This window comes from Mus caroli, unplaced genomic scaffold, assembly GCF_978045245.1.
Source record: "Mus caroli unplaced genomic scaffold, Mus_caroli_1 scaffold_19, whole genome shotgun sequence".
Classification (NCBI taxonomy): domain Eukaryota; kingdom Metazoa; phylum Chordata; class Mammalia; order Rodentia; family Muridae; genus Mus; species Mus caroli.
The window spans coordinates 30,452,037-30,467,913 of record NW_028227274.1 but is presented as its reverse complement, the minus strand read 5'-3'; the positions used below and the strand labels follow the sequence as shown (position 1 = coordinate 30,467,913).

Genomic DNA, 15,877 nt, shown 5'->3' with positions numbered 1-15,877 from the left:
TATTTTTATAAAGATATTTCAAAGTGATGGGTTTTGTTTCATCTTATTATACTTTAATGTGCAATGCTTTATTGTCAGCTTTTAGAAGCCTTCTCTTTTCTAATGAGAGTCAGAAAAGGAGTAGATATGGATGGGAGGGAAGGTGGGGAGGAACCTGGAGTAGAGAGAAGGGGAACTGTAATCAAGATATACTGTATGAGAAAAGAGTATTTTCAGTAAAAAGGAAAAATATGGGAGGTAAAACATGTCTTGGCAGAAAGTTAAAAAGAGAGAGATATTTCAAAAGTATCTTATAAATTAAACTTATAAAAACCTAAGCTAAGTGTTAATCTAGCATTTCCATACTGTACTTAAGGCAAAGAATACGTGTGTGTGTGTGTGTGTGTGTGTGTGTGTGTGTGTACATATGTAGTGATGCTGGGTGTGGAACCCAGAAATTTGCTGGCAAGTATTTTATCACTGAGCTAAATCTTCAGTCCAAATAGAAAGGATTATTTGGGGGGGGGGGCTGGTGTGTGTGTGTGTGTGTGTGTGTGTGTGTGTGTGTGTGTGTGTGTTCAGTTTTGTTTCCTTTTCTCCACAGTGTTGGGGATTGAACCCAGAGCTTCACACGTGACAGGTTAGTGTTCTATCATTGAAGTTGCACCCTCAGGTTCACATATTCAAAGTCCTGCTGTAACATTTGAGCAGAGAGGGCTTTTACTTCACTCCCTAGGGCTCTCTGTCTCTCTCTCCCTCCATCCCTCTCTCTAACCCTCCCTTCTCTCTCTCATAGACATACACACCATCACACATGAGCACTTATATAACAGTGTTTTATTTGTTAACAATCTGCGGCTCCTGTTCAGTTTGGAAACATAAATTTTAATGGAAATTCAGAATTCAGTCGTAACATTGATATGGACTTTACTGAAGGCCATCATGCTTCAGCTACACTGTAACACATCGTGGAGGGTGACATCATGGACACAGCTGTGAGGAAACAGTGTCCTTGCTGCCATTGTCACACTGACTCAGTGTGCTGACCCGGTCACAGCATGACTGAGGCTGTGCCATTGCAGTGTGAGAGGAGCAAACCCCACTGCCAATACACGGCTCGGAATTCCCCGCAAATTACAGATTTTAATGTATTGGGGGGGGGAGCCTTTCCATTCCAGCGTTCATGGTTTTTGTCTTAAGCACAAATACTGACACATTTCTGTAACATTTATACAGTATCCATGTACAATACCATGCTTTCAAGAGACATATGAAAACTACAATCCAGGAGCAGATAAGGAAAGAACATTCTAAGGAAGCAAGGTTTTACATGTGGCTTAAAACATCTTAAGAGAAACTTCAGAAAATGCAGAGGGCTTACGAGTATTATAGAAACATTAGAGAGACTAAAATCTGCCCCTGCTTTTTTGGTTATATTAAATAAAATGAATGCAATATGTCTCTGAATACCAAAAAAGAACCAAGATTATAAGGGGGTGAACCAGTGATTATTTCTCCTCCGGTTGCTATTCTTCCACTCTTGACACAGTATCCATCCTTGGATTCATAAAAGCATGGAGGGACAAATCTAAGAGAGGCTACACTGCTCAGTGACAATTTGCAAAGTGCCATTAACTGTTGAACAAATAATGAACACACCATCCATCCAGTAACGCCATCCAAGGCAGCTCTCTATCTGACAGAAGCACGAGGGACTATCTGGGTTTTAAAGCTTATTTTACATATAATTGTTAATGTTATTTGTACACAGACCACAGGAACATGAATTTTGAGATTCATTCTTTAGAGTTTACTGGGGGAGCATAAGGAGACAAGTGACATTTCCTTAATTTAAATGACATTTGGGCTACATACATCCAAATTTCATGATAGAACTTAAATCTTCATATGCATTCCTCTTAGTTTTATGTGTTTGCTTTTGCATAAATCTTAGAGAAATATTATTTTAGCTCCCAGGGGTGCCAGACAGGGACCTCCTTGCTGGGGTGGGGGCACCATCCCAAAGGAACTGCTTTCTTCTGAAGCTATATAGTAATGATGGAGGAGCCAGAGTGTGGGGCAATCCAGGCTGTCTTCCTTCTGACCACGAGCAAGGCCCATCCAGGATTCACCTACACCGAGCCTGGAAATGTGAGGTAGTTAACAGCCTACTGATAGACCAACAGCAGGCAGGCACTGACAGGTGTGTCCCCATTCTCCTTCACTGAGGTCAGGAAAGGGAGATCATTGTTCATGAAGAACAATTCTCTGAGTCTCCACCTAGTGGCACCCACTCAGCGATACATCATGCAGCCAGGGTCTAGCCCTCTCTGCTTTTTTTTTCCCCCCCTGGGGATCTTAATCCTTACCAAAGGATCAGCAGAGCAGTCCTCGCCTATTCTCTGCTGAGGGCAATGAAGACAAGGAAAGGTGGTAACCGGAATACTTTTACAAACCAACACAAAGCACACACTACAACAGGAAAGTAGGCAAATGTCCTTAATATATGTCATTACAAAAGAAGACTCTAAATGGGCAAAACACACATGGAATGGCATTCAACTGGTAATAACCAGAGAAATTTACATTTCTACACTGAAATGAAAATGTGAGGGAAAACTTCAAATGCTTTCACTTATGGTTGTGGGATATGAACCACTTGCCTAGCCATGCAGTGTTCTAGGTTCAGACTCCAGTACCACAAAAACAAACAAATGAAAATGATTCTTAATTTGTGCAGTTGGAGACAGCTCAGTAGATAAATGCCTTGTTGCAAAAGTCTGGGTCCCTAGCACCTACATGAGCAGCTGAGTGTCTGTGTAAGCCCAGCATTTGGGGCTCAGTGCTAGACAGATCCAGGGACTGGGCTGGCCAAATAGCCTGGCTGAACCACCAAGTGCCAGGTTCAGTGAGAAACCCTGTCTAAAAGGGCAGCACAGAGCAAGGAATAAAAAAGGCATCCTAATGTAGACTTCTGGCTTCAACACCATGCCTTCCCGAAAACACAAGAATAAAATTAGTAAACAATTATGCAGAACTATGAAGACTTTCATACCCTGTAGATGTGTGTGTGTGTGTGTATAAATAAGGAAAAAACACAACCAGTAAAGTTACAATGTGTATCCCTTGTGAAGATCAATCTTACTAGAAACCTTTGCACACACACTTCTAGTTACAAACAAGGTGTTTAGCACATCATTGTTTGTATACAAATCTGGAAACAAGCCAGGGTTGGAGGAACACACCTATACTCCTGGCACTCAAGAGGTTTAGGCAGAGGACCTTGGGTTTGAGACCATCCCGGGCGAGATCTCTCAGTGAGATTCTGAAAAATACCAAAACCTAACACTTAACAACAACCAAAGGAAGCCTTAGTATAAACAAAACAAAATCTGGAAACAATCCAGATGTCCATCATCAAAGTGAAAGATCAATCACGGCTTACGGCTTACTTCCACAAGATAATACCATATAATGATAAAAACAAATGGATACCAAGACCCCCCCCAAAGCAAATAAATCTTAAAAACTTAATTTGAGGGAAAGAAACAGACCAAAATAATATACTCTGTATAATCCAATTCATATGAAATTCAAAACAGGCAGAACTAAACGACATTATTTAAGACTGTATGCTCAGCAAAGACATGAAACACAGCAAAGCAAGGAAGTTGATTATCAGACAGAGAAAGGCATGTGACTGGGAAAAGGCCTGCCAGAGTCTCTGGGCATGCCTCACTCCCCGTTTCTCCTCCCGGGTGGTGGTTTTCCCTACAAGATTTCATTGGAAAGTCGGTCTATATTTTGTATCATTTTCTATATCCATGTGTCTTACAATAAAAGAGCCATAAAAATTTTTATTGATTTCTCTATAAGAGATAGCCATATTTTGACCTTAATAACAGTGCGATCAAACACGAATCTAAATATTTGTTGTATAAATTTTAAAGACAATAGAATATACAAGCAAGTGCAGATGTGTTCATATTTTGACAAAAAGTCAAAACAATGACCCTCACTCTCCTAAGTATGTATAAAATGTAAATTTTTTCTCATCTCTAACAATTCCTATTATCAATGACATATTTACATTTAAAACCAAATACATACACTAAACAGGACTCAGTACCTCATACAAACTCCCACGTGAAGCTATTTTCTATTGAAACATTAATCAGCTTAGTCGTGGCTGTTCTTGCTCATGTCTTCTGGACACTGTTCAAACTGCCCAGTTCCATATTACCTCCTTTCTATCTTTCATTTTAATTTAATTTTTTGATGTAGTCACTTTACATCCAGCTCACTGCCCCCTCCTGGTCACCCCTCCCACAATCCTTCTCCTAACCCTCCCTCCCCTTCTCCTCTGAGCAGGTGGGCCCCCCACCTGGCACATCAAGTCTCTCAGAGGCTAGAGGCTTCCTCTTCCACTGAGGCCAGACAAGGCCAACTGGAGTGGTGACTATCCCAAAAGCTGCTGCCTCCTTTCTATCTTAACTTGTCTCTCTGGTTCGTCGCTGTCCATGGGCCACTCAGAGAAATACTTAAACTTTTCCCTTCTTGCCAATTACACTTCTCAGAAGAAGGCAGTAAAGTACAGAGGTTTTTACTCTCTATGGACCTGAGATACCTAACATTTTACAAAATCTAAATATATCAAAGGTTCTGTAAGCCCACTCTTACAAAATGATACACGTATCCCTACCAATTAGTCATTGTTTCAACACAGAAATAAGACTGAACTACCTGTGATTCTCCAAATATCTCTGGATAAATAGTTTTTGCAAAGTATGCAATGGGTAAAAGGAAAAGGAGGAAAGGGGGGCTTGAAGGAGACAGGTTGTAGGAATAAAGGCACAAAGGGAGGGAAAGAGAAATCACCTATACACACACACACACAAACACACACACACAACCCCCACACACACACTCACACACACAAACACACACACACTCACACACACACACTCACACTCACACCACAAACACATACACACAAACACACACACACACTCACACATACACACACACTCACACACACATACACACACACACAGCTAGGCTAACAGCACAGTGGGTAGTATCAATAGTCACAGAAACCTCAATTTTGGCAACAATTTTAAGTGTGTTTACAGAAAAAAATTAGAAAAGCTAATAGGTATCATCTTGCTAATAGCATGTGATACATTATGCTGTTGAGTGCAATTAAGTTGCTAAAATGCTACAACATTCTGATTCCCATTAAATAATACTGGTGACTTCTGAATCACATCAGCATACCAGAGACTTGAAAGTATAAACTAAGCAACATGACTAATGCTCAGAGATACCTGGATAGCCTAGGAGAGATAATGCGTGTGTGCATACACAGGTGTGCATATGTGTGTGTGTGAGTGTGTGTGTGAGTGTGTGTGTGTGAGAGTGTATGTGTGTGAGTGTATGTGTGAGAGTGTGTGTGAGCGTGTGTGTGTGTGAGCGTGTGTGTGAGTGAGTGTATGTATGAGTGTGTATGTGTGAGTGTGTGTGTGTGTGTGTGTGTGCTTGTTTCATCTCCAAAATCAAATATAAACATAAACTATTCAGTGGCATCTGTCTTCCTATGCCTTCTGCAATAGTGTTTTTCCATTTTCTTTTTGTTGTGCTATGATCAGTTAAAAAGGGTTTTGTTTCTTTCTTCCTTTGTTTGGTCAATTGGTTTTTAGGGTTTTTTTTGGTTTGGCTTTTTTTTTGGGGGGGGGGTTGGTTTGTTTGTTCTGTGGAGTAGGCTTCATTTTTATGTTCCATTAAAAAACAACAAAAAAAAAACTATAATTATTTCAGTGGCCAACATTCCATGTCTATCATTGTGGAAAATGTTACAGAAGAACGTAAGACCCAACAATAACACCTATTGATGTATAAACAGGTTCTATGTGAATTTTGTGAGGAAAGTTGTCATGATTTAGGTGGCAGTGACACAAGTCTGACTGCATACTTGTTAACAATCAATCCTAGGAAAGGACAAGAAGGTTCAACTTGCAAATTAAGGACAATAACACCAGGCAAAAGAAATGACAATGCCCACTTCCTTGGGTGCTTTCGGACTCATTGCTAGCCCTTAATTCTCCACAGCTCTCCTCATTGGGTGCAAGTAGGGAGTTCAGCCAGCAAAGGTGTGAGGGACACTTAGCTCCCATGTAGACAAGGCTTGTGGCTGTGTCTTGTTTGAAGTCCTCACTGAGCCATCTGGTTAAGAAGCCAAAGCTGAGATGACAAGTCAGGCACAGGAAAGGAGCCAATGGGCAGGAGCGATGAGGAAGAAACTGTAACTCCTGCTGATTACTGGGTCATTATTATAATTCTCCTGTCACTGGACTTCCAATATCAGATTACCCATACAAAAGTATCTTGATTTAACAAATCAACTGATGTACATTTGATTAAATCCATTTTTATATATGTGAAAAAAATGACAAAGTCAAATACGCAATATGTGTTGCTATCAGCTCTTAAACTTTCAGTGTAATGGTTTTTTTTTTTGGTAAGTTTAGAAGCTATTTCAATGGCTTCCCATGGAAATATCATGTTTAAATCAGGGTAGCCTGTAACTTTCGCTCAATAGCTGCCTTGTTATTATAGATTTGTTTCAATTACACATTAAAGTTTACTTGTATTTACAATATTACATCTATTTACAAATACATACTGCAAATATGACACAATTCACATACAAAAACTTGTCTTGTGAAATGAGGTGGCAAAAAAGAAACAATTTAAATAGAAAAATGGGAGTTAACTGTTATGTTATTTGTAAATAGAGAACTATTTATCAATTGAAATAAAGAACTATATTTTACCAATTTCAAGATTTTTTTTCCATTTTGATCTATATGAGCTACATAAAGTGGACTGTTTTTTCACAATGAATACCATCATAGGATTGCAGTTGCCTACACAACAGACATGATCCCATCACCATTTAAGAATGTCACAGATGTCCTTGTGGGATGGTGGAGCATCCTTTTGGTATATACCCAGGAATGGTATAGCTGGGTCTTGAGGTAGAACTATTCCCCGTCTTCTAACATACTACCAACTTGAGTTCCAGAGTGGCTGTACAAGTTTGCACTCCCACCAGCAGTGGAGGAGTATTCCCCTTGCTCCACATCCTCACCAGCATATGCTGTTCTTTGAGTTTTTTATTTGCTCAACTATGTTCATAGCATCTTTATTTGTAATAGCCAGAAATTGAAAACAACCTAAATGTCTCTCAACTGAAGAACGGATAAAGAATATCTGGTTCATTTACACAGTGGAATAGTATTCAGGCATTAAACAGGACATCATGAATTTCACAGGCAAATAGATAGAACTAGAAAATATCATCCTGAGTGAGGTAACCCAAAAGGACATGCATGGCATGTACTCATTGATAAGTGGATATTAGTCATAAAATACAGGATAACCATGCTATAATTAACAGACTCAAAGAAGCCAAAATAACAAGGAAGGCCCAATGGAGAATGTTTGAATTTTTCTCAGAAGAGAAAATAGGAGACAAAATAGACATTAGAGGTCTATGAAAGGAGGGAACTGGATAGAACAGGGGATGTGGAGAGGAGCAGAGGAGGGGGTAGAGACCATATGCAGGGAGAGCAAGGGAGAGAGAAGGGAAATTGGCGGGGGAGGGGAATGTACCAATCTCTAGACCTGGATTGGAAGAAGGCTTCAGAAAGTCTATGCATGTGACTCTAGCTGAGACTTATAGCAGTGAGAGAGACTTATCCTGAAGTAGCCACTTTGGCAGGAGGGATAAGGACAGCAACCCACCCACAAAGCCTTTGACACAAAATGTGCCTTGTGTACATGATATGCAGGGACAAATATCTAGCAGAGACTGAGCAGATGGCCAGCCAATAACTGACCCAACTTGAGACCCATCCCATGGGCAAGCACCAGTCCCTGACACTATGGATGATGCTCTGTCATGCTTGCAGACAGGAACCTAGTGAAACTGTTCTCTAAGAAGCTCCACCCAGCAGCCAATGGAAAGAGATGCAGAGACTCACACCTAAACATTAGACGTAGCTCCAGGAGGCCACTGGAAAAGTTGGAAAAAGGATTTCGGGGCCCAAAGAGGACAGGGATCTCACAGAAAGACCAATAGACTCAACTCATGTGGACCCCTGTGAGCTCCCAGAGACTGAATCGCCAACCAAAGAGTGAGCACAGGCTGGACCTAGGCTGCCTGCATATATGTAGCAGATGAAAACTTGGTCTTCATGCTGGTCCCCAAAAAACTGGAGCAGGGGCTATCCCTAAACCTGTTGCCTGTTTGCCTATAGATCCAGACCCCAAAATGGACTGCCTTGTTTGGCCTCAGTGGGAGAGGATATGCCTAGCCCCACAGCAACTTGATATGAGGGGAAGAGTATGTGTGTGACACCCAGAGGGGTAGAATGGGGGGAGAATTTGTACGAGGGGATATTTGGTTGCAAAGCGAATAAAAAAATAAATTTAAAATTAATAAAATTAAATGTTTTTTGATTAAATAAAAAGAATGTCACAGATGTGCTTGCTTCTGTGGCACATGTACTAAAACGGGAATGATGGAGAGATTAGCACAGCCACTGACTAGAGATGACATAAAAGATAGTGAAGCATTCCACTGTCTTAAGTGCTACAGACTTGTCAGGTATTATCACTCACATCTGTCATCCCAGTACACATGGTGCTGAGGCAGGAAGATTGCCATGAGCTCAATGGATGCCATTGCTAGAAAGAAAGTTCCAGGTCAGAGCAATATCCTTTGTCGGGAAAGATGGTTGTTGCCTCTGGTAGCACACTCAGCCAACTCCAGCCATGCACTGCTGTATCCAGCACAGCCTAAGAAGACCATTAAAAGGAGCAGGAACAAACACTAAAGGCAAACTGAAGACTGGTATGCACATCTCCGGGCCCATCGAGCAGATGAGAGCAGGAACGTGAGTGCCATGCACAGGAGAAGCTTGGAAGACACTGCTGGAGCATCCTTTGCAGGATGCTCATTCATCAGTACCTTGACAGCTCACAGGATGATGACTCAAGATGAAAGATGAGCATTAGCAATTCAATCAACTCAATCAAGCAGTGTTTCCAGCACAACTTAACCATGAGTGCGAAGAGCTTTCCAGACGTATCCTAACGTTTTCCTTCCTATATACACAGAACAATGTGACAAAAAAAAATCTGCATCTAAGACAAGTCAGAAAGACTTCTTTTAATAAAATTGTCAATTAAATGAGCAGCAGTTCTTTCTAACTGAATATGATAATGCTGATGAATTAAATATGTTTGAAACCCAGGAAATCACAAGGATAGAAACCAGAAGCACAGGGTTGATACAAAAGGTCATTACAAAAACAAAAGGCCAGCTCAAGTTCTTGCCACACAGTTTTGTGGCCACGTATATAAGAACTTGTAGATATTTTAAAATGAACTGAACGATTTAACGTAATTACAGAAATTAACTGGGCTAGGATAGGTAAGAGAATCAAAATCTAGAAATATAGAATACTGTCTTAAGGGTATCAGTTAGATTTATACATATGTTTAGGCTGTTAGGTAAGATTGTTTTATTTTTTATTTTCCATAATTTGTAAATATATTTTTGAAATTGACAAAGTAGTAATTGTAGTCAAGTTATATATATATATATGTATACACACACACACACACACATATATATACATACATACATACACACACACACACACAGGGCAGCTTCTTTTGTGTGAAATGTTTGCTGATAATTAATATTTTAACTCCATAACTCCATCTATGTGCATACAACTTTTAGTGACATTCAAACACTTGGGAAATATCTTCCTATGTCTTAAAGAGAAAATAAAGACATTTCATGTTCATTTTGGGCAATCATTAGTTAAGGCACATGTGCAGGAAGAAAAGGTTATCAAATATGAAGAATAGTTCTCTTTATTTTTTGAGAATTTTGTACATGTGTACAATGTGTATTGATCATGCCCACCCCTGATTTTCTCTAATTTCTTCTCTGTTTCCTACACCACTACTCTCTCCCAACATCATGGCTGTCTGTTTGTCCACTCGAAATTGCCATCAGATGTACAGTTGTGGGGTCATTTAATAGAGCATAGGTCGTCTTTCAGGGGCCACATTCTTGAAAACAACGACCCTCCCTCTCCCAGTCATCAATTACCAATCTCTCCTCAAGCTAGACTTCATGACCACCTGCCCGGTCCATCTTGTCTGACTTGCTCCTGTGCAGGTGTGTCTTGCACGCTATCACAGCTCATGTGAGTTCATACTAGCAACTATCTGGGTGTTCTGAAACCTGTCTCGCTGTAGTCACCTACCCCCTTTGGCTCGTATCATCTTTCTGCTCCCTCTTTGGCAATGATTCCTGAATCCTGGGAGGAAACTGATGAGAAGCAAACTGCACACATAGGCAAATATCACTAAACAGTTGATGAACTACTTCTTTTAGCATTGTAGTTAAAATTTTTTCATTTTCCACACTAAGCTACAAACTTGAAACTTAAATTTCAAAGCCACATAATTAGAAAAGTATATAAATAATTGTATTTAAATGCCACATATAATCACACATCGACTTGATTACCCATCTTCCTATCTGTGACCCAGTGGTACTAGACAAATAGCCCTATTAGCCTTGTCCCCTTTGAAGGAAAATTGAAATGAGGAAGAAAATGTAATAAATGTGTTGCCCTGATAACAGAAATTTTCTTATAATCAGCAGTTTGTGAGAAATATCCATTCTTTCTTTCACCTAATCTTTTTCTAATAACACTTTTTATTTATTGTTTTTGAAATCTCTATACATGTGTACAATGGATCCTGATCATATGTAACCCCTACTCATCCTCTCTGATCCTCCTCCAACCACCCCCAACATTTCCCTCCCAACGTCATGTTTTCAGAGTTTAAAGTTTCACTTATTCATTTTTATTTATGTATATGTAATGCCTGCATGAGTTTATGCCCAGCACGTGCAGTATAGGCCAGAGAATCATGTTAGATCCCCTAAAACTTGAGTTCTAGGTGGCTATGAGTACCTAATGTGGGTGCTAAGTAAGAATCAATACCTCTGGAAAAGGAATATGAGCTCTTAGCCACTGGGTCCTCCCTCTAGCCCATCACGTGCTCCCTTAGAAATCGTTCATTGTTTATTCATTCATAACGCATTGAATCCAGTTAGTGCCAACCATATGCACATGGGTATAGTCACCTACTGGGACAAGGGCAAAAGCTGGTGGCCATGCCCCGAAGAAAAGTGAGTTTTCTTCCTGAAGCAACCATCGGCTGGCATTTACTCCTCGTCTAGGGGTGGGACATCAGGAGCTCTACCCCTTCTGTGTTAAAATTTGCTTTTACAAATTTCTTTTTGTGTGTGCTGAAAATTTTAAGTGCCATGAGTTCCTATGTTAGTCATTAATATACTGTGAAGCCTTATCAATTTGTCTCCTCAGATGAAAGTCTTAAGTATACATCTCACTCTTCGCATTTTCCAATGGGGTTCCCTGGGGTTACATAATGGGAGACTTACTCTTTCCTTATGAAACACTTTCATCTTCCTCCTATGGAAAGATAAATGGCATGTGTGCTTTACAATTCAGAAAGAATGATTATGTAAGGTTAAACACAGATGGGGAAAGAAGCAGGAAGTTGCTCTACTTTATTCTATATACTGTGTCAGTTAAGGTTGGAATATAGAAGCTGGCAAGATGGCTCAAGAAATAAAGACGCGGGCAGTTAAGACTTACCACCTGAGTTCAACCCCCAGAATTCACTGTGGAAAGAGAGACAAGACAGATTCCTGCAAGTCACCCTTTGACCTTTCCATGTTAATAGCATGTGCATGCTCACTCCCTTACCTACATGTTCAGAAAATCAATACATATAATTTAAAAATGATTGGGATATAGTAATGGGACTTTATTCTCTTTTATGCTATAGAGGCAGGAAGGTAAGCTTTCCCATTATCACTGGTAGAAAGGGAATGACAACTGAACTCTGGGAATGTCTCCTACAATAAGACCATAGGACAGTCCAACATGTTTCTCTTAGTAATCACTGGCCTTCCAGGCACATGGATGGTGGGGCATCCTCTGTCCCTTGACATCTGCCAAATAATGTCTCAGCTACAGAGCAGTGACACAGACAACAAAGAAAGGAAACTCCTTAGCTCCCTGGCCAGCATCAAGGACACAGTGAAGTGCAGCCCTGCCTTACGATTTCCCTCCTGATCACATAGGTGATTACAGAGATAGCATGGCCAAGTCACACTCAAAACTTAGCAAGAGCAGCCTCCATGAACTTCCCAGGGCTCCCTGCGGCTGGTATCTTAGCAACAGTCCAACCAATACTAATATTCAATTAATATTCAGAAGAAGTATATCCAAGCACTCTAAATTTCCACTCTGTGTTTTAATTAAAATCCTCAGAGGTCCACTGTGAGATTATGCTTCCTCTCCACCCTGCCTCCCCTAGAGTTCTGCTCACTGTCAACTTGCATATGGAGCTCGCTGTGACACAGATACCATCTGTTTAAATAACCCACATCTCAGAGATTTGCACGGCTGCCCACGTCTCAGCAAACCTTTCCATTTCTAGATCTAGGTCAATCCAGCTAGAATTTTAAGGGAACAGTTGGCTTTCCCTTAGAAACAACTGTATTTAGACTTTGGGAGTGTTCACTTTTTCTTTACAAAGTGCTTGAGCATCTGTAAAGACTTTAATTATAAAAAGGCAACCCTAGAGAGGGAAGACGCTTGGGTATTAAAGGGCAGATCTTTGGAGGTCATTTGCAACCTGGTGAGTAAGTAGGTCACGTAACTGGGAGGCTTGTTTTGAGTCTCAAACAAAAATGACTTTCAATGATTTCATTTGTTTGCTCCTCTCTGTCCACTGCCTTCGGAAGGCGTTGTATCAGTATAATGACTTGCTGAAGATAGTCTCTACATCAGATGTTATCCCTGACATCCTTTAAATTGCCACCTGCTGCTGTTCTATCAGAAGAATCATTCAAAAGTTTGATCTGTTTCAATTGCCTGCCTCCAACTCTAACAGGGATGTCTGGGAGTGCCCGTTCCATTAGTGAATCACAGCAACATACACAAAAATACACACTTGGAGGGCATGTTCTGCTGCTCTTTATGAATACCACTTCTGTTTGTAAACTACACAAATGAAACGGACAGCTCACACTCCAAACTTCTGGATCTCAGCTCTGCATGGTCTTCTTTCTCTTCAAGTCTCCATTTTCCTATGACCACTGAACGCTTCTGCCTCCTGAACTGACGTCAGGAGTAGTTCTGTCTAATCCACTCATCTTTGCTGTTCCAAGTTGTAACTCTGAACTCTGACTCTGTAAGTAGGCAATAAGGATACAAGGCTAAATAGTATACAACTCCTGCTACTAAGGCACTGAAAACCCATTAGAGAATGCATTCAAAATACCCATGCACACCCCACACATCTACACTCATGCATTTGTGTGCACATTCACTGCAACAAAAAAATATAAGCTATAAACTCTAGGTATAAAAATTCGTTATTTGTGAGTTCTAGAAGATAAGCAGTTGATTAGTAACAGGAATTGGGGTTTGCTAATTGTTGGTGGTAGTGGTGGTTTTTTGTTTTTGGTTGTTTTTTTTTTTACACCAAATAGAATAGTTAGATTTTGCAATATATTCTATCATATAAAGAAGGAAAAGAGAATTTTCAAAGAAAAAAATTACACCTCCTCTGCCTGTGGCACATCTGGATAAATATATATATATATATATATATATATATATATCCTTGAGTGTGGAGCATCTGGCATCATTGTAAGTGGATTTGATGGTTCAGGGCCGGAGCTGATTGGCAGGAACCACTAAGATCTGCAGAAGTGGTCCTAGTGTTGCTATGGTGACAGAGCTCATCTTTCTAAGTGGCTCAGTCATGGTTTCTCATAATGAGCTATATAGCTCGTGGGTCTGAGACCCAGACATCGCTTAACCCTACCTGGCTGCAGTGTTTTTCTTAGCAGCTTATTATTCAACCTTAAGTTCTTAGGTCAACATTCAATCATTTCAAACTATGACTGAATCTAATTCAGATAAAGAAAATTTATGGAACACACCAGATTTCATTCAGATAAATGGCACAAATGCTCCTATCTGAATGGGTCTCTTGTACTGTAGGCTCTGAGGGGTGCCATTTATACTAAGGTAGTGATTTGGGGGTACAAACACTAGAACCCTTTCCTAATTGTCCCCTCAAGTCACAATGCAGTACTATCTTACCACTGGTATCAGCCATCCTTACAGCACTGTCAGGCCTTTTAGAAACCCCTTGCATACAGAAGGAAAAAACTATTTTATATGGTTATCTTGGGATCTTTCAATGATCACTTAAGCTGGTTATTTTTTTTTCACCTGTTTCTTTGAAAGAAAAGAACTGAGAAGGAATTTTCAGTTTGTGCTGTGAATGAGGCCAAGATCCACTAGAGATACCCAATAAACCTCGCTAAGAAATAAACATTCATAAATCCCTTCTCCTTGAGACTCACTGTAACAAACTGAATTGCTAAATAAACATGTGTACACTCAGCTGTGCACAGTCTCCCTTTAGTGCTCATGAGCTGCACACATTGCCTGGTGCACTGCACAGGTGCCACACACTTAGTGCTTTCAGCTACCTGCGTATTTACATAGACATAACAATTCAATGTGTGTACATGTCTGTGTGTGTCTATTATATAAATGCACATATATGAATTCATATACATACAGAACATATGTGCTTTATATATGTGTATGTATAACTCGGTGTTATAAAAAGTGTCCCTTTGTGCTTATTTCAGTCTTTCATACTTATGAATAGTTTTCCCCTCAAATTACTCAGAATTATTTAAACCTCACCAAAAAACAGTCAAATTCTTTTTCTTCATTTCAGAGTGAAACACATTATTGTGTATAACTACAAAATGCGACCATAAAATGGATTCCAGTGACCATTTGAAAGCAAAGGCAGGTATGTGAAGCTGCCTATTGGTCTGTAGTGACACCAATGTGACCCCATAAGTCTCCCCTGAACAATCGCAAAGCACTAGAATCATTTCTTCAGTCTGTAGGCCAAAGGAAAAACCCTCCTCTTTAGAATATTAAAATCTTACTAGTAATGAGGCATATTGAGGAATACATTAAAATATTGTTACAGCTACTACAATAGAAACTAATAGAATAATTTACTTCTTTAAGTTCTAAAAAGGGAAATTTAGCATGTATTAGCTTCCCTTTTCCCATGTTACACCACATACTAAGATAATGAGTTAATCATGCCTGGGAAATAACTGAGCATTGTGCCCGCTAACACTTTATTTAAATGTTTCCAGGGTCACAACTTTTATATTTGTATGCAAATTATGCTTTCAGCAGATTTAATGACCTCACTGCTAAGAAGTGGTGTACAATCATTTGATCCTATGAGCATCAATAATGATGTGAAATGTATGGAATGGTCCATGCAGTGTAGGAGCCAGAGTTGCAACACAGGAAAAATTATAATACATAAACAGAAGGGAGGAGTGGCTGACTCGTGATCAGCTATTAGAACTTGCGCTCTGTTATTACAATATCTAGGTCAGCTGCAAGGGGATATGGACTCTCTTCACTCTCAGAGCCATCTCAATGATGTCCTTTATGAAGGGAAACTTTCACAGGAAGTTCCCAAGGGAAGTGAGGATAAAATGTCTACAAGTCTGTTGAAACTGTGACAAGCAATTGGCTGGGTTTAACGCCACTCGTAATCCCAGAAAATCTGCTGTGGGGTTCTCAGTGATGGATGATGACCCTGATGCTTTATGACACAACATAACTGCACAGCAGTGTTTGAGTCA

The 15,877-nt window shown here is 40.0% G+C and overlaps 1 protein-coding gene and 1 non-coding gene across 5 annotated transcripts in view; one reads left to right on the top strand and one right to left on the bottom strand.

Moving 5' to 3' along the window:
- The window catches only part of Camk4 (calcium/calmodulin dependent protein kinase IV), a 234,480-nt gene that overhangs the window by 154,804 nt on the left and 63,799 nt on the right, over positions 1-15,877 (bottom strand). The gene's annotated exons all lie outside the window — the stretch shown is intronic.
- Positions 8,527-8,630, top strand: LOC147000238 (U6 spliceosomal RNA). Its single transcript, XR_015046127.1, has one exon. It is a non-coding gene; the product is annotated as a U6 spliceosomal RNA (small nuclear RNA).